General features: G+C 43.6%; 1 protein-coding gene and 1 long non-coding RNA gene across 3 annotated transcripts in view; one reads left to right on the top strand and one right to left on the bottom strand.

Moving 5' to 3' along the window:
* ARID5B (AT-rich interaction domain 5B) overlaps positions 1-19,558 on the top strand; it is a 138,422-nt gene that overhangs the window by 67,471 nt on the left and 51,393 nt on the right. The gene's annotated exons all lie outside the window — the stretch shown is intronic.
* Positions 7,071-9,431, bottom strand: LOC148130785 (uncharacterized). The gene is made up of 3 exons (XR_015749308.1): positions 9,109-9,431; positions 7,992-8,110; positions 7,071-7,529 (listed from the first exon to the last, which is right to left on the bottom strand). It is a non-coding gene; the product is annotated as an uncharacterized LOC148130785 (long non-coding RNA).

Genomic DNA, 19,558 nt, shown 5'->3' with positions numbered 1-19,558 from the left:
TCCCCATACAACACGTTAAAAATTACAGTTTGGTAATGGCTTTTAAGGCAGATTTCAGTTGAGATGGAGGGACCAGATTCCTGCAGAAGGTCGTTCCCCAAAGACAAGAGAGAATGCCCTATTCCTTCATAATCAGGAACCCAGAACAAGGCTGTGATGGAGGAGCTCTGGTACCAGGGACGAATTGCATAATGGAAAGATGGCCAGAAAGTGGCTCTACCTGGCCTCTATTTTCTCCCCTGCTTAATGCTGGCTTCCTAAGCCAGAATATCTCTCCCAAATGATTGCCAACCCATACTTGGAATCCTCCAGAAAAAAACCCATCGTGACCCATCTGTTCTGAAGATGTTTCTCCTCATGTCATTTGGAATTTGAAAAAGGGTCAGTCGAGGCTCGGATGCCAAGTCATCCACCTTCTTAAACCACCCACAAGGGTTGGCTGTGCTTGCGCGGTGGGGAGGATTTGCACTGGCATAACTGGTATCAAATACACCATTTACTGGTAGTTGGTTGACCCGTTTATTGGCTGATCGTGCAAACTCTATCTCTCAGTTAGCTCACTTACTTGGGGATTTTGTAAATAGGCAATGTCTTTTTTTTTTTTTTTTTTTGAGGTTACAGTACAAAGACACATATAGGGATTGTGTTCAATTCCCGCTTCCAGAGCTATGGCAGAAAGTCAGAAATATTTAGGTAGTATCAAACTATATATGCGACCAACTAGCATACATTATTCAATATTAATAGGATCACAATCATTCCTTCTACATCTGATAATCACCATGAATAATGGTTCCAGAGAGCCAACCCCTTTTCTATCTTGCAGTGATGGTCCCCAACTATTACTGAATTAACTGCTTTGTGCAAAAATGATACCAAGGCGGGTCTGTAGGCCTCAGGGTAGTCATTGAGTTGGTGAGTTTTCAGTTAGGTTTTGCAAGTGCAGAGTTGTATCCAGAGAACTATTTCAGCCATGGCTTCTTTCCATGCTGTGACTCTTTGCCGTCTCTGTCAAGGAAATAAAAATGCAAGAGATATCCAATCTGAGGATGAGAGAGATTAGACCTGTGTGCGCTTTGATAAAAACTCAGAGGAAGGGCTTCAGATCATGGGTGGGCACAGACACAGCATTTTCCCGCTGATCGTTAAACCAGCCTGGTATTTTTTACACTCCTGGTGAATTTGAAAAGAAGTTGCAGTGGCATTAAGGGGCCAAATTATAAAGTCCAATGCGATTTGGAAACTTCCTTCCAGATTCAACTGGGAGTCTAGAATGAAGTGTGTCTTTGCACACGCAGCTGCCTTTAGGGGACATGTGAAGGATAAAATTATTTGTGAAATCGGCACAGCCCTGGTGTCTAGTCAAGGTGGCATCTGGATTTGCTCTGAAACCAAGGACCACTTTGTGGGCAGAAGCCGCCATTGACCTAAGCTGCACTTCCGCTATCCTAGACTGCAGGGGCTGAGGAGTACATGAGAGAGAAGTGGCAGGTCGCCCCCTCCTCTGTAATCCCATCTACTATGATATAACCAGCATGCATTGTGTTAGTTTACATTAACTCCATATAGATGATGGTCACATGTACAAAATCGTAGCAGCTAAATATAAACCTAAGAATGGTGGTATAAGAGAGAAGTCATGTGCTTTGAGAGTTCTGCTGCTTTCCAGTCAAATGTGCAAAGAAAAGACCAATTTACAGGGGTGCAAGTGATGTTTCTGTCACATTTTTTAAAAAGGAGCTTCAATGCTTTTTCAGAGCAATAATGATGATAATGTTATGCCCCTGTCGGAATCTGATTCCAAGGGGGAGGCTGAGCAGTTGACAGGGAGTGGGGGTGTGGCTCTGTTGGCTGTGGAAGAAACTGGGGAAGGGCACAGTCTGGCTGGGCAGAGCAGGGGAGAGGTAGAGCAAGGCAAAGGGAATTCAGAGGAAGACTCAGGCCCACCCCCTCTTCATCCTAGGGCACGCAGGGAGGAACGGAGAAGGGAGCAACGTGAGTTGTGTGGCTTATGAGGGAGGAAAGGGCCCTGATTCCCTTAATTAGCTGCAGCTGGGAACACAGTGCTTAAAAAGGGAGTTTGTGCACAGCAACTGGTTGGAAGCAAATTGTGAGTTATTTTTTATTGTCGTGGCTTATCTGTGTTCCTGGCATCTTCCCAACTGTGTGTGTTTGTTGACCTTTGAAGTCTGCAATTCCTTATCTTGCCCTGTCCAGTTAATTGCTGCAGCGTGGTTTGTGCGGATTTTTATTTACAGTTTGTATGTACTTTGTTTTCGGACTAAATTTCCTCCACTTAATGACTGTTCTTGGGAGAGACAAACTTGATTTCATTGAGGGCCACATCACGGTTGTGTTTGACCTCAGGGGCTGGGGTGGACGTGGCCAGGGTGGGCACGGCCCGCTCGATGTCACTCATGTCGGGGGCACATGTAGCGGCCCAAGCACTCTGCCAGCGAAAACATACAGTCTCGTGTAACTCTCTGCCAGCAAAAACGGAGCTCGGGAGGGCTGCGTTTTCGCTGGTAGAGGCACCGCAGGCCAGTCCTCCACTATTTCCAGGGCAGTCCCACAGGCCACATCTGCGCCCCCGCCCGGACCTTGACATCCCTGGTCTATGCCATCTTTATGACTTTGGGCAGCCAGACAACATTCAGTAGGCTCTTTCGGAGAAGCAAAAGCATATCAAGAAGAGATGCTCACAGAGAGATTGATTTGACAGGAAAGGAATGCAACATCAGTCAAGATCCAGATTTAAAAAATTAAAGCTACATATTATTATAATATTTCTATTTAAAGCATCCTGCTCTGTGATGCAGAAATGTGTCAGCACTAACATACTACTAGGTAAAACGTCAATGTGGGCCTCTAATTCCTGAAGCCTGCATTTAATGATTAACGTATGGCACCACTTTATCTTCTGCAGACTCCGAATAGTAGATACTGTATTACTCAGTATTAGGGTGGGTGGGTGGGTGGGGGAACTGTTTTAACCAAGAATAAAAACCTTTATAGGACATATCCACTTAATGTATTTGTTAGAAAGTCTCAGCCAAAATAAATGATGTTTCCATGAAGCTTTTGTTTTTGTTTTCCTTTTTCCTTTGTAATTAGACATTTTAACAAGAGCAGTGTTCTCTTCTAAACTGGGGAAGAGCAGGGCCTTCTTAAATATGGCAGGGAATTTGGGTTGCTTTCTTTAAAAAAAGCAACCAAAGCCCTGAGCCTTAATCCTCCACGGCATTATTACCATTAATCTAATGTAAATCATTAATCTTATATGGGCAATATTGATATTGCAATGAGTGTAAAAGCAACTTTTCTCTTTGTGGCCGCTCCTCAAAGAAATAGGCATTCAGGACATGCCAATATGTCAAGTCACAACTGGGGGGAGCAGGTCTGCTCTTCGTCCTGCTTGTTCAAGCACACTCACCAGCTCTATGATTGCCACCACACACCTTGTCTTCACAGTGGCAGCCCAGGGAATGAGACTTTCTCCCCTGCGGATAGGCCAGTTGGATTGCCAGCATGCAATCAATTTCCACCATGAAGGGCCTTCTCACCATCACTCAGCGCAGACCCACCCAGCCACAATCTCCTGCAATTGGGCCTTATGGGGAAGATCAGGCACCGTCCTCCTTTTCTTCAACCAGAGGCTTCTGCTGTATTTCCCAATAACACCAGGCGACTCGCACAGAATCCGGCTTGAATTTATAGTGACATGTTTTTCGTGTGTGTGTGTCTGTCTGTCTGTCTGTCTGGGATTGACTGTTCCACTTCTATAGATCTTTGTGGCCTGGCTTGTTCATTATGCAAATGATTTGTTTATGCTAATTATGAGTCATTTCCTTTAAGTACCACCTTCGGCTAGCATGTAAAGTGAGGCCTCTGTTGAGCTGAGCTGGATTCTTGGTGAGCACATGCTCACTTCCATGCGGTTATCTTGGGAAAGTGACCAGATGGGTTTATTGCTGCCTTTTTGGATTTTAACCCACCTGATGCTTCCAAGGATCTTCTGCCAAGTAATACCATGGACCTGACCCTGTGTGGCCTTTTGGGATTGACCAAGGCACCTCTTCCTACATGACTGGCTGCTGAAAAAATGAATGAAATGAGGAAAGAAATATTCATTTTCTCCTTAAAGATGTTTTGCAAAATTGCACGTCCACCGATGTTCCACCGATGTTAATAAAAACCATCTCCTTCTCCGTAGAACTGCTGCGAGCATCCAGAGAGTGGGAGGTGAGCACGACGTGAGCACGAGATAGCATAAAGCAGGGGTGTCCAACCTTGGCGACTTTAAGACTTGTGGACTTCAACTCCCAGAATTCCTCAGCCAGCTTTGCTGGCTGAGGAATTCTGGGAGTTGAAGTCCACAAGTCTTAAAGTTGCCAAGGTTGGACACCCCTGATCTAAATCCTAGGCTGAAATGTGGCTCCCCCCAAATATCAATAGAGGCCCCAGAGCCCCTGAAGAAGTTGCTAGTATCCAAAGCGCACAGTAAAGCCAGTGCATTTTAACATTTATTTCTCGTCTTTACAATATGGTTTCGATGTGGATGGATTCTGAGCCTCTTTAGGTATACAGTGGTTTCACTGCAGTGTCTTTACCAGTCTAAAATAGATTTCAGAAACCATGGTTAGAGGGCCCTAATTAAATATAGCAATTCCATTTTTTTTTTTTTTTAGAAAAATAAATAAAGCAAATGGCACTGAGATCTGTTGTTAGTGAACAGTAACCATTATGTTATTTCCATTTAGGTACATGTAAAATAAAAGTGCTTTCCCATCATTTAGCATAAATCCGAAATGTTTGAAAATGAGAAATCTGGAAATGTTTTGAATTCCTGCTCAAACCTTTCTTGTTTTTTTTAAATAAGAATGGAGAAATAAGCTATTAATGGTCTCCAGATGTTGCTTGTAATGGCTGATTTTCAGTTGTAAAATAATACCTATTTAAAATAACACCAACAGCGATACAACGTTCAGTTCTAGCATCCCCTAGAATAATGTTTGGGGGAAAAAATCATTTTGAACAGAGGAACTTCTATGGCTTGCAGAATTTCTTGTGTTAAATTATTTCTTCCTGCTAAATATTTAGCTTAAATTGCTTCCCGCTTTTCATAATCTCAGAATGAATATTAGCACATTTTGTCTTTCATTGTATGCGTAATATAGTTGCATTCACTAAACATAAAAAGTCCCAGATAATAAGGTCAAAGTCTGCTTCCCTCCTGCAATGCTGCTATAATTTAATCCATATTCATGTTGTTGTCCTAAACTGACACTATTCAGACTGATGGTTGGACAGATTCCCTCTGTAAGATTTCTAGTGTAATTATTTCTTTTTGTCTTTATATGTTGCTGTTTTATCTGATTGAGAAGCTTTGAGAATTAGGGAAAAATATTCCTCCTGGCCAAACTTTGTATACTGTTGGCTGGTCTCACAGGATGTTCACACATTACTGAAGTTTCAGTGGCCGTTTGAATGAGCAGCGAGGCCAGGAGCTGAAAGAGGCAGGCTCTGTCCATCACGTGACTCAGGCCAGGTTGTCCTTTGTGTCCGGCCAGGACCACTGGCAGAAAAGAGCAGCCACTGCTGCTCCCTGGCCAAGGCCTCCTTAGCAGTGAGTTGGCCACACGCGAAGGCACCGCGGTTCCAGATCCATCATCCCATACCCTTGTTGCAGGTTGGAGGTTTTGCCCTGTGAGTCCAACCTGCAACTCCAAGATGCTCCAAACTCTAACCATGATCACTTGTAAGTGATCATAGTTAAGGAAATAATGGCTGAGGGAGGGAGAGGGATGGGAATGGAGAGAATGCATTCTGAAAGGTGATTCTGTAGAAGAGTTTCCCACCAAATGGATGTTGCAAATATTAAATATTCATCTTAACAATATTAATGCTCCATTGCTATAAAACCTGCTTCCTTGTACCACTGTGTGTGTAATGAACATTGATCAGAACTGACAAGGCTTAACTCTGCGTCTTGTGATAAGGTCCTTTCATGGCTTGCGTTCAGCATACGGTGTAAGTGCAGCTTTTCCCCTCCCTGCCACCTAAATAATACCACACAGGAAAAAAGGCGGACGTCCAGTTCTCCGAGTCTGTTTTTTTCGCCCCGCAACCACAGAACCTGCCTGCTATCTCCTATGCAAAATACTGGCTGTGGTTTCCTAGCTCCCAGCTTCATGGCCCAGGGACAGTTGGGGAGGGGGAACTGAACAGAACCTCAGTTTACCCAGGGTTGTCGTACCAGACAATACATAAAAACAACACACAACTAAAACATTCTGTTTCTTGGGAAAACCATTCTTGCTGCTTCAACGGCATGATGGAATGAAGTTGCTTTAGGTCAGGAGGGTGGATCTGCATGGACCTCAGGGAGAGAGAGGGGGTTCTGTGAGGGAGGTGAGCAGGTAACAAATTTTTTAATTATATATAAAGTGTCATGCCCCTGTTGGAATCGGATTCGGAGGGAGAGGTGGAATAGCTGACAGGGAGTGGGAGTGTGGCACTGGTGGCTGTGGAAGAAACAGGGGAAGGGCACAGGCCGGCTGGGCATTCAGAGGAAGACCCAGGCCCACCCCCTCTTCATCCTAGGGCACGCAGGGAGGAATGAAGAAGGGAGCAACATGAGTCACAGGGGAGAAAAGGGCCCTGATTCCCTTCATTAACTGCAGCTGGGAAAACAGGATTTTAAAAGGGTGTTTGCGCACAGCTCCTTGCTGGAAGCAAAGCATGCATTATCTTTGTTTGTCACGTCTTATCTGGGTTCTGGCGTCCTCCCAACTTGAGTTTCATTATCTTTTGAAGTCTGCAATTCCTTATCCTGCCCTGTCTCTTTAATTGCTGTAGCATGGTTTGTGTTGGTTTTTATTTATAATTTATATGTACTTTGGGTTCGGACTGAATTTCTTCCCTTTAAAAACTGTTCTTGGGAGAGTTTTTTCTCCAGCCGATGAAAACTGGACATTGGGGGCCAAGTTGGAGGAATTAAAGGGACTTTACCTATTTTTGTGACTTTGTTGCTTTTGTGCCACACCCCTTTGGGTCATCACATAAAGAGAGGGGCCCAGAAGTCTCAGAGACTCCACCTTAAGGAATTCATGGATAATTTATGGAGTGCTAGAATTTGAATTTGGGCTCGTCAGTTTCCCAAGATCCTGCGTATTCGCTCCTTCCGTTCTTGGCACCTGACAAATGAGACTTTTTGTGAATCCGTTTTCTGGGCTGTACAGGTAGTCCTCAACTTACAACCACAACTGAGCCCAAAATTTCCATTGTTAAGTGAGACATTTGTTAAGTGAGTTTTTCCCCCCCGTTTTATAACCTTTCTTGACACCGTTGTTAAGTGAATCACTTTAGTTGATAAGTGAATCTGGCTTCCCCATTGACTTTGCTGGTCCAGAAAGTCGCAAAACAAGGATCTCGTGACCTTGGGGCACAGCAATGGCCATAAGTACGAACCGGTTTCCAAGCGTCTGGATTTTGATCACGTGATCTCAGGGCTGCTGCAAAGGTCGTAACTGTAAAAAAAACAGCCATAAGTCACATTTTTTCAGGGCCATGGTAAGTTTGAACCGTCACTCAGTGAACTAGTGTAAGCCAAGGAAAAGTGCAAGAAACTTGGTCTGGGAGGATTTGCTGGCTGGACAGTTGGGCAGACGGTAGCTTTTCTGCAGGGCGTCTTCCCCAGTGGTGGGATTCAAAATTTTTACTACCAGTTCTGTGGGTTTGGCGTGGCGTGGCTTGGTGGTCATGACAGGGGAAGGATACTGCAAAATCCCCATTCCCTCCCCACCCCCCTAACCTGCTTTCCAGCTCCGTTCTCCTGTGCAGGGCAACCAAAGGAGACCCAGCCAATCAGCTGGGACTCAATGGGAGGCAGAGAATAGAGGGGGGCGGGGCCAGTCAGAGGGGGTATTCCGAACTACTCCAAATTTCCACTACTGGTTCTCCAGAACTGGTCAAAACCTGCTGAATACCACCTCTAAATCTTCACCAAGGCTGGGTGGTCATCGATCAGAAGTCCACTAAGCGAGGGACTGGCTTCCAAGGTCTATTCCATGATGGTTTAACTCTGTGAATCCATGTCAAGCAGAGCTCTCTATAGTTGAAAAAAAAAAACTGAATTAGCAACTATATTTAGTATCTTCCACTGATGCCTTTTCAGTAATTGGGGTTCTAGTGAACCAAATTCCATGCAGAGAGGAGTGATTTTAAGCCATTTAAGCTATTAATTAATTTATGTTCTCTTTAGACAAACATCTTGGTTCACACATTATTATCCCCACATTCTGTCCTCTGCGTGGACCACCATGGATGCCTTTTGTGTTTCCTGCTGGAAGCTTTTTGCATTGTGTGTTCAGAAGTGTTTTCATCAATCACGCTATCAAATTTACATTGTTACATTCCCTGAGGTCTGGAAGATCAGTAATTATTATGAACAGAAGAGAACCTTAAAAAAAAAATCTATCATGTAAGTGCCAACATTCCTGAAAGTAACACAATGAACAAAGGAATAAGTGATCTATGTCAGAATATGGACTCATTCTTCAGAATAAACCTGCTTTAAACAGCAGCGAGAAAGACAACAATGTAATATTTTCCAGTGACTGTTTATCATGAATTACGTCAGCTTTTATTTAAATGTGTTTATTCTCTTTAATGCTTCTTGGTGCATAATTTGCAATGTGTGACAGCTGGGGGGGCGATGAAATAACAACTCGCAGGCCCCCTGCAGGAATAAAGAAGAGGGCACAGGGTTGGGTTCGCTTCCTCCCCCCCCCCCCCGTTAATTATTGCACAACTCCTTCCTTTTCTTTTTCGTTTTTTTTTTTTAAGATAAAGCAGCGTAAAACATTGTGGAGGTATTTATGGCTAAATCTACTCTTACATAGCTCTGTTTTGCTCCTGGCTAGTTCTTAGCTAAAGCAGTCATTTGTGGTAATTTTGCTTTGAGAGATATTATGTCAGGGCTGGTTTAAGAGTATGATTATGTTTCACATGATCTGCGGTTACATGTCAGCACTTGAAGTTTCTCCCACTGAAATCCAGAACAATTTTAGCTAATGCACCTTTGCAAGGAGGCTATTGTGGGCATACCTCAAATCACTGGAGCGGAGGGGAGGAGGGGGAGCATTTTCCAGCCAAAACTCAACCAGAAGAAGGAAAGGAAAGCGACTGTCGTTAAAGCTTAATGAGAGCAGGTCTGCAGACTTTCTTCTCAGGGCTTAGGACCGTGATGGCGAACTTATTGCACGTGTGCCGGAAGTGGCACACAGAGCCATCTCTCCAGGCACGCCAGCCATCATCGCCCGTTGCTCTTCTGGGTTCCGGCGCACGCAAGGGCTCTGGCCAACTGGTCTTCGCATGCAGGAGCGCCAGAAACCGGAAGAGCAGCTCCCCCGTTGTGTATGCACGTGCCAAGAAGCTGAGCTTCCGGTTTCCAATGCACCAGCTGGTGTTCACATGCGCGTGGGTGCTAGAAACCAGAAGACCAGGTGGCCAGCGTGCGGAAACGGACTCTCAGCTTCCCAGCATGCGCATGCACAGCAGGGGAGCTGCTCTTCCGGTTTCCGGCGCTCCCGCACGCACAGGCTCCCGTTTTGGCACTTGATGTTGAAAAGGTTCACCAACACTGGCTTAGGAAACTGGATCTAGGGAATCTAGTTGAGTAGTGGGAGCTATTCTGTGCGGTCCTGGGGTGTGAGACATGAAATCCTTGGCTCCACAAATTCCCCTCCGCAGTGAACTTCTGAGCTGGCCCTCAGCCACTCCAACTCTTCTCCTTGCAATAGTTACAATTACTAATACTGACTGACCTGGAGAGCTCAGGTTGTTCCTGTCCTCTCTGGTTCCAGTGGATAATTCTTTGAGGATTTCAAAGGGAATTGTTACTGATCCTCCGGCCATCAAACAGAGGATGCAAAGCTTTGTCAATTGCTCTTTACGTTGTCTTGCTAATCTTTCCACCCTTTGGAAAACAAACCCCTTACAATACAAGCATGCATCCAAATCTTATATATTACTTAAGAAAGCTGTCATTGGAGGTGGGACATTCAGATTCTTAAAAAGTGGATTTACTGCTCTTGTGAACTGAATGCTTTTGCCATTTCAGCACAGAGGCATCAGTGAAATTGGTGGGTGTGGGTTTTTTGCCAGCAAGGTAAAAATAGGTGAAAAAGGTAGGCCAGGAGTGACCTAGTCTGTGGAACAGGAGAAGCAGTTGGACTTCTTCCTTGCCTTCTTCTGACCTGGATCCTCGCCTCCCTAGCTGGAGAGCAGATCCCTCACCTTCCAGGTCTCCTCGGCTTCAATACGGCTTCAATACGGGAGCGGGAGCAGCCCAGGATCCCTTCGTATGCCTTGTCCCCTTCGTTCCAAATGCTCAGCATATTTTCCAGTGCATGCAGTATTTCTTTGAAGAAGAAAGGAAACACGCAGGGTGTGCCAGAAAATGGAACAAAGAACAAAAACACAGCTAGTGACTCACTATGAACATAGTTTAATTTTTCTCAACACGCAATTAGTTAATTACTCTTAGCCAAATTAATTTGCATTTCTCTTTTTTAACCTTCTCTTTGTCAGAACAACATCAAGGCAGCAAAGGTTTGATTTTTCGCTTTCAAGGTAAATCTTATTTCTTTGCAACTGCCAGATCTAGGAGGGGCTGCAGCAAAGGGGCATTTTGATCTGGGGCGAAGAAGGGAAGAAAACGGATCTCTTCCTAGGACCAAGGGCCACAAATTTCAGCCTTACACTAGGATTTCTAATTTTAACACGACTGGGGTGGGGTGCGTAGCACACATACAAATGTTATTTGGATGAAATGCAACAAGGCAAATGTGATTATTATGGAACGTTAATAAACATGCAGGGATCTTATAGATTTTTCTAAAGGAGACACTTTGCCCAAATGCCTTGCAAATGAGTCTGCAAACCACGTTTAGAATTGTTCCAGATCTTTAATTAAAGGCATTTCACAACCCATTGCAAGTGAAAAGATTATAGAATGTAGCAACACTTATTCTGGGTTAAGGAACAAATATCCAGTATTTATAAAGCAGATAAAGATGGATGAGGTTTTATAGAAGGGTTTTTAATAATGGTTCAGGCAGGTTGTAGATTGGGCCAAAGTTCAGTTTGGAGAAAGCATCCATTTGGAAAGCTTCCGGCCTCGATCGGGGCTGGCATGGGGCCACCTTAGATATTCCAGTGGAGCTATCTGGACATCCCGGGGAAGCAGGGTTGTTTCATGGGGGGGATCTCCAGCTCCCCCACCCCCCATGGGACCAATATTTCCACCCAATTGTAGGTGGTGGAGATGTTGAGACCTTGTCATCACCCCTTCCTCCTCCTGCACTGGAAAGGAAGGGGGAAATTTCCATAGGCAGCAGGAGGGGGGAAATTGTGCAGCACTAACCATTGTGCTGTTCTGCTCCCAACTGCGACTTTGAAGGCTTCCTCTCAACAGCTTGTGAAAAATTACTACAAGATTAGAGGAGCTTTATTTTAACAGCTTTGATTTGATGTGCTAATATCAAACATTGGAGGAGCTGAACAATTACAAAGGGGGAAGAGGAAGGTCCTGATTGCTTCATTAGATGGGATGCAGGGTTCTCTCCCCCCACCCGGTATAAAGCTGAAGACAGATAGTAAGAAAGGTATCATTGCAAAAAAAAAATCCAAAAAAATTCAGCAAAATGTGGTCTTGTTTCAAAACCCTGAAGATCTGTGGGAGCAAGTTTAAAACACTTATGTTTAAAACACTTTCAACATCCTTAATAACTTTTATCTTTCTTTTAAGTCCTGGAGGTGGTTGCAAAAGAAAGCTAGGTTCAAATCTAATTGAACCCTGTAGATACTTACATATAGTTATTTGAAATAGTTTTTCACTACAGATGTTACGCCATTTTAGAACCTTAGACTAAATAACGTCAGTTCTTGTTTGCTTTCTTAGTATGTTATTCATTTATTGGGAAATTCAAAATGTAAAACATCTGGAAGGAGGCTTCATGCTTGCGAAGCTGTCTTTGAAATGTGTATATTTCAGACTTTCTCTTTAATGGCTGTTTAGAAGGAGGGAACAGGCTTGTGGGCTGCAGTTTGTAATGTTCTGCAAATGTCCTCCAGCAAGGCTAAAAATGACAGAGCATCAAATTGGAAAAGATTGGGATGGCGTATAAGTTCATTAAACCCTTTGCTCAACAGTCCAAGTAGATTTTGGAGTCAAAAACTGTGACCTTTGTAAACACTCCACAGCAATTTTACTCAATGGATGCCCTCCAGATGTGTGGAGCACCCATCAGCTCAGCCAACACATCTGGAAGGTCCAGAAAAAGATGGCACACAACTGTGAATGAAGATGATTTCTGAAGAAATTATTGGGTGTCTGTGGCAGTCCTCTGATAACATCTGCATCAAAATAGAAGAATTACGCTATTGTATCGCCAGTGTGTGAAGTTACAGTCACAGACAACTATATCTATTGGAAGCACTGGTGTATTACTGTTTTAATGGCCTCACAATTTCATTTCCACAATTATATGCATTTGATGACCATGCCTTTAAGGAATCAACACACTCAGCAGAAAATTGGAACAATGGGGAGGTGACGCACTACAGAAGAGAAAAAACAGAAAACAGAAGAGAAAAAATTGATAACAAACAGTTTTAATTTCCCTTTTTATATTGCAATAATATTCCCTGAATGGTTATGTTTCCTATCTTTCAATTACGCCTCTTAAACATACCCGCTAGAAAAGAGGATGTGCCTCAGAACACAGCATGCCCCCCCCCCCATTTATGGGATGCAGGCAAATTTAGTACACAATAGCAGGAGAATATTTGAGGCAGAAGTGGGGGCTGGTCATATTTGTGGTTCTCTGGCCAGACTGACCAGGAGTGTATTCACAGTTGGCGAGGAACAGAATGTGTGCCCAGACTTTGAACAGGCTGATAAACTAGGCTACTGTTTCCAACTGTAAAAGAAAACATTATTATATGTTTGTGTGAGAGAAATTATTGTGTATGTCAGGCAAAACCCTAGAGCCGTGATGGCGAGCCTATGGCAGGAAGTGGCACGCAGAGCCATTATTGCCGGCATGCGAGCCCTAGCCCAGAGCAGGTGTTCTGCACATGTGCGCGGGCCACCTGCCCAACAGCTGATTGCCGGGTATCTGGTGCACATGCGCGGGGGGACGCAGGAGACACGCGTGCATGCACAGAGACGTGTGGCGTGCGGGGGGGGGTTGTATGCGCATGCACAGGGAGCGTGGGGGGGGGGGGCTGCATGCATTGCCTTCTAGGTGCTCTCGCGTGCGAGAGCAATTTTCAGCACAGGAGCCCAGAAAGGTTAGCCACCCCTGTCCTAGAGCAAGTAAGTGACTTGTGTGCCTTGACTGAATGGCTACTAAAGACAAGAAACTGAACAGGTAAACATTAAATAGGTAGTGAAAATAGGTGGACAGGACAAATTGTGAACAAACCATTTAGAAAATATCATTCCTCCTACCCACCCCTGATTTGTTTAAGTATATTTTGGTTTCTTTCTTTCCATCTCTTACAAAGCCGGATCGGTCAGCTTCTCAGAAATCGTAACGGAGGAGTAAAAGCATTGTCTGAATCTGGATGGTCCTCTCCAGTTGAGAGATATCTGCTCAGTGTTGGTTTGTTCGGGGTTTTTTTTTTTATACAGTTCAGTCCATATAATTATTTCAAACAACATGTGCACTGCTGCACAATGTTTGCTTTTGCTATACCGGGTCCAAAAACGGGAGGAGGATTCTTATTTCCATGGGATGTCATCATTTAACCCGACATAGACTTCAGAGGAAGGAGCCCTGTAGTCAGAGGGGTGCTCGGCAGGTGATGTGGGGGAATTCTTGGACTACCCCCCACCCATATTTCAGCTGCTCAACTGCTGAAATTGCTCATCAGTTTCCTACCACTGTGAAGATAACTACAAAACCTATACCCAACAATCTTGAGACTGTTAAAATGATTTTTAATAGTGATAATAATGATAACAACAATAGTAATAATTGTATATCTCTGTTGGATTCTTCTACTACCAACTTTCCCCGGTTTGCCTCTACATTCTCTACAATGCCAACAAATAGGCATTGACAAATTTGCCATCAGTCAATTGCAGAAGGCGACTTTACTTGGAACTGCTTCCATCCTGCGACGATATCTGTAACACCGTCAAACATCCAGATTTGCCTATCCCAGGTCTTTGGTAAGGACTCGATAGGTCCAAACCCAATCTGAATATCTGGCTGACTGTGTTATTATTATTATTATTATTATTATTATTATTATTATTATTATTATTATTATTATTATTAAGCGTGTGCCTAAAGACCTAGGCAAGCACTTAAAAACAATTGGTGCTGACAACATCACGCAGTCCTAAACAGGAAGTGTTCGAGTAGTGATTTGTGATACGAAACCCATCATGGTTATCTCGTCTGCTGTGTATACTGTCATTTTTGTGTAGAATAATAATAATAATAATAATAATAATAATAATAATAATAATAATAATAATAATACCACCAAAGGGCTGCCTAGATACATGGAAATTTTAAACATTAGACCTGAATATCCTAACTTTGTAAAAAAAAAAAAAAAAAACACCCGATTCGGAACTGCCCATATACTCATATACTCAGATGTATATATAACAGCTGTTAGGTCCTTGGTTAGGACTTGAAGATGATGATGATTATGATGATGATTTTGCAAAAAAAAAACACCTGAAGATTAAATTGAAAAATTGAAGATTAAATCTATAATGGTAACAATAACAATTCCTTTGAAATATCAATAATAATTCTTGAAAATAAGCAAGTCAAGATCCTGTGGGATTTTCGGGTCCAAACAGACTGACATCTGGCCTACAACATGCCTGACATCACTTTTATGGAAAAGAAAAACATTCCGGTTCATTGATATTGCAATACCAGGTGATGCATGAATTGAAGAGAAACAGCTAGAAAAAATAACCAAATATCGTGATTTGCAAATTGAAGTTGAGCGATTACGGAGGAAGAAATCAATGGTTGTACCTATAGTAATAGGAGCAATTGGAGCAGTGCTCGAAGGGCTGCCTAGATACATGGAAATTTTGAACTTATTGGACCCTGGACATCCTGAATTTGCAAAAAAACACCCTACTTAGAATTGCCTATATACTGAGACGCTACTTTAACAGCTCTTAGGTCCTTGGTTAGGACTTGAACTGTTAAGTTTTTACTAGTCCCAGACTGTGAAAATAATTAATAATAATAATAATAATAATAATAATAATAGGAGGAACTAAGTCATTAATGGAGAACTCATCAACTCATAAATTTGACTTAAAATTACAGAATTATACCATTAAACATACCAAGGGATGTTTTTGAAGAGTGGACTCAGAAGTTATTTTTAATAGTGTCAACAAAGACATCAGCCACTATGGAGGGGCTGTATTTAAAAGATATTATGGAAGAGGAACAAGTTCCACCTGAACAAGACCAAAACTGAATTAAAAATCGATTTGAAAATGATAGGCTACAAGAATGACATGGAAAATATGTTTTTTCACTAGCCATAATTTTTAAAAGCTGATGGTTTAGTAATTAAAAGGGATATACAAACAATAAAGCAACCTGGATAGTTTTCCTATGCTGGATTTACAAAAGAGGCTTGTTAAAGTTTTTTTAAAATCTCAAAAGGCAAAGAAAAGAAAATGAAAAGAAATAATTACAACATGATTTGAATGGACTAAAGATTAAAATTGTTCGAAGTAAAAGGAAGGAATATAAAGTTGGTTCTGATCAAAATTAAATTAGATATATTATTAAATATGTATATAACAGCAGGATTTCTGTCACGATGCTAATGAGTTTGTTGTCATTTTGTCAGCTTCGAAAGACCCTCGACATTATTTGGTTGAAGTGATAGGTTCTTTTACTAAAGTTGAATGGCTGCAGTGAAAGAAAGGCTAGATCTGAAGATTCCCATGCAAAAGGTTTCACTTTTCCCCTTTCCCTGGCCCTCACTTCTTGACCAGTTCATCAATGTCCAATGATATGCTGTTTTGGGAACGGCTTGGGTGTTTGGCACCACTCGATGCAATTTTGCATTTTTTTCCCTCAGGCCAGGTGTCCTTGAAAACTAGTGCATTCCGGTCCTGGCAATTGGGTTTCCATTAAGGCTGTCACCCGCCTCCCACCATTACCTTTAGATTCCCATCTCTACCGTCTCCATTCCATTGCGCCCTCCTTTCCCCTTGCATTTTATGACAGGATGCCAGCAAAATATAGAACCTGAAGATCTGGCATACTTGGACATAACCTTGATTGGCAGCCTATGGCCACAGGAGCAAAGGGTGGGGCTGCCTGTTTGAAAGCTGCCTTTTCTCGTTGAAGCAGGGATGGGAAATTTCCCCCCGTCAGGGCTCTTCAGGGGAATTGGGCCACCCCTTCATTTGGTGGTCATCAAGTACGGAACATCAAGTAATATGCAACCTGCCTCAGGAGTTTCTTCCACTGGTGCCTTCGGTTCACCCAGCTGCTTGCTCCCCCGAGATCCCTGCGTGTGTTGGGGATGCAGAAGGACCCGGCTGTAGTGATCCCCCCTTTTCTGGATTCAGCATCCGGGATCAGGCAATATCTTTGCATGTACAGGAGCTGTGCAGTTCTGGTGTTTGGGCTGAAGTACCAGCCAGCTATTAATTTCAGCAGAATATTCAGCAGAAGAACCTCATTACAGAGACGGAGTAATATGCTTATTTTGCTATTTGGGGTGAGTTAAACTAGAAAATATGACTTGGCTAAAGTCACATTTGGCTAAAGAACATTGACTAATACAAGCTCAAAAATCAAGATGCACCACAGGAGATTTAAGTAGGCCTTTCAGATTGCCTGCCTAGCTCAGGGTTGATTTACCTGGATTATTTTCTATGACAGTCTTAATGAGCACATTGATTAAAATACGCCAGCAGCCAGTGAGCCCAAAAGGAGGCGGCAGATGCCTCTGAACATCTTTCAACTTAGAAGCAGAAATGGCCAATGCGCAGAGTCATGAGCATCAGCCAGGAGGTGGGGTAGCTTAAGAGCCTACTGGAGTTTGTGGCTCCATTGTCTGGAGATTCCTCTATTTATCCCACCCGTATAAGATGACATTGAGCCTGCAGGATGTCCTGGAGCCATGAAGACCCTGATCTGAGAAGTTTCTGATATCAGAGTGACAGAGTCCTTGGAGCTCAACCACCTGCTTCATTTCAGACAAATGGTTGTCCGGTCTCTTCTAACACTTCCAGTGTTAGAGCACCCATAACTTCTAGAGACACGTCGTTCCACTGATTAATAGCCCTAACCGTCAAGAAATTTCTCCTTAGTTCTAGGTTGCTTCTCTCCTTGATCAGTTTCTATCTGTTGATTCTTCAACAGATGCCTCAGGTGCTTTGGAGAATAGCTTGACCCCCCTCTTCTTTGTGGCAGTACCTTAGGCATTGGAAGAGCAAGGTGGTTGGCCTGATGTTAGTTGACTGAGCAAAAGCTTCTGTCCAGCACTCAGAGACCCACCTTTTCTGGAAAACAGAAGGTCTGGGTGAGGTATTCCAGATCTCTTTGGTTCTGTATTGCAGAGGTCTCCAACCTTGGCAACTTTAAGACTTGTGGACTTCAACTCCCAGAATTCCTCAGCCAGCTATGCTGGCTGGAGAATTCTGGGAGTTGAAGTCCACAAGTCTTAAAGTTGCCAAGGTTGGAGACCTCTGCTGTATTGGGCCTGATAGCAAGTGGACAAGGGCAAGTCTCTGGTTTAAGCCGCTCCTGCCCATTGAATGGCCTTCATTTGAAGATCAAGGGCAATAGCCAGGATGAAGAACCATGAAGGCAGCCGAGAGGACTTGCCCTTCCACCTTCTTCTCACCAAATTGTCATGTCCTCAGACCAGAGACAAGCTCCTCAACAGCTGCTTCAGGCAAATGCAGTTGTGGTTCTAGGAAAGGCTTCCTGGTATTATGGCAGCCAATGGCTTGGCACCAGCAGCCCCTAGACAGAGCCCCGCTGATCCTGCCTTCCTCGAGAAAGAGAATCCCAGCCATCTCAACAACCACTGGGTGAAGGAGATGCTGTACTTCCAAGAGTGGGGGGTTTCTGGCATGAGCTCTCATCACAAATGGTGGGAGTTCAGACGTTGATGGTTGCCTGGATCTAGATCCTGCATTTATTTCGAAAAGTTTGCATCCGTTTATGGAAGGCCCTGCTTGGTGTTTGTTCCTGAGCCTGGAATCCTGGGAAAGTCCAAAGGGAGGAATTGGCACTTTGGTGGGGAGGGGGACGCAGAGTGTTCGGTATCAGATGTGGGCTACGCTATCCCTGTGAAGCAACATAATCGAGAATTCTTGCTGATTCCGTTACGGGGAGACAGGCATTCTAAATGGGTTGAACTACTAAGTCACAAATGTCACTTGTGCAGCCTCATGATACAAACTCATGCAAGGCAACTGCATGTCAAGCAAAATGACACACAGGATAATGAAGAGCAGAAGATTAAGAAGACATAAAATTCTTTGAATGAGTCATTGCATGAGATGAGGCTACTGACAATTTTGGGATTGATGTCTGAGTAATTTGTGACTCATTTCACCCCTTGACACAAACACACTGCACACCAACTCAAAGAGATGGCGATAAAGAACATGCCCAATTTTAGATATGACAGTAGCCTCCGCTTTTAAGAATTTCTCTCTCTCTCTCTCTCTGCTTTTTTCAAAAAGTGCTTAGACAATTAATGTCTTATGCATGTATTCAACAATAGTTGCCTAGCAACCATCAAGTTGCTGGCTTGCAGAGCCAAAGCGGCTGAGAGGACTGAACCACAGATGTCAGCTGTATCGGCAGGTGAGTCGAGGGAGCTTCATCAGATGGTTCCTGCAGGAGAAAGGAAGGCCTGCCCTGGGATATTTTGGATCAAGCCCCTCCTTACTTGCAAGGAGAACCGGCGCTACCTTTTAGAGTCCAGCCCCCAGCCCAGCCCCGAGAATTCATGCTTCTCACTTTTTATTGGGAAATGTGCCTGCCATCACATACAGTAGATTATTACCTCTCCAGAGAAGAGAAGAGGGAAGAGTCACTACCCCTCTGGATATGCAGGTCATCACCAGCACAAGTTTTAACTCAGCCATTGCTAAGTTCACGGATGGTTACCAACCAAGGTTAAGCTAGCAAAAGAGTGCAAATTACCCATTGCTTCAAAATATATTCTTTTGCTGTCTATGAAAATCATTTGTCTAATATTTACTTTTTGCAGACGGGATGGAGGAAGGAAGGAAGGCAAGAAATATTTTGTGATGAGAAAAGTCACTTTCTCTATCTCCCTCCCTCCCTGGCCACCCACCCACCCACTCATGACAGGCCCCTGAAGGACCAAAATAACTTCTCTACCTTTCTGTGTGGATGGACCAAATCGCTCAAAGTCATTCAGATTGTCTCGTCCAGCTGTTACATTTGGTCCAATTCAGCTTTAGTGCAAACCCTCCAAGAAGCAGCTACTG

Source organism: Notechis scutatus, chromosome 4, assembly GCF_049901735.1.
Source record: "Notechis scutatus isolate UNSWTSFEM ecotype Mainland chromosome 4, rNotScu1.2, whole genome shotgun sequence".
NCBI lineage: Eukaryota > Metazoa > Chordata > Lepidosauria > Squamata > Elapidae > Notechis > Notechis scutatus.
The sequence above is the reverse complement of the archived record's forward strand: the minus strand, read 5'-3'. Positions and strand labels throughout refer to the sequence as shown.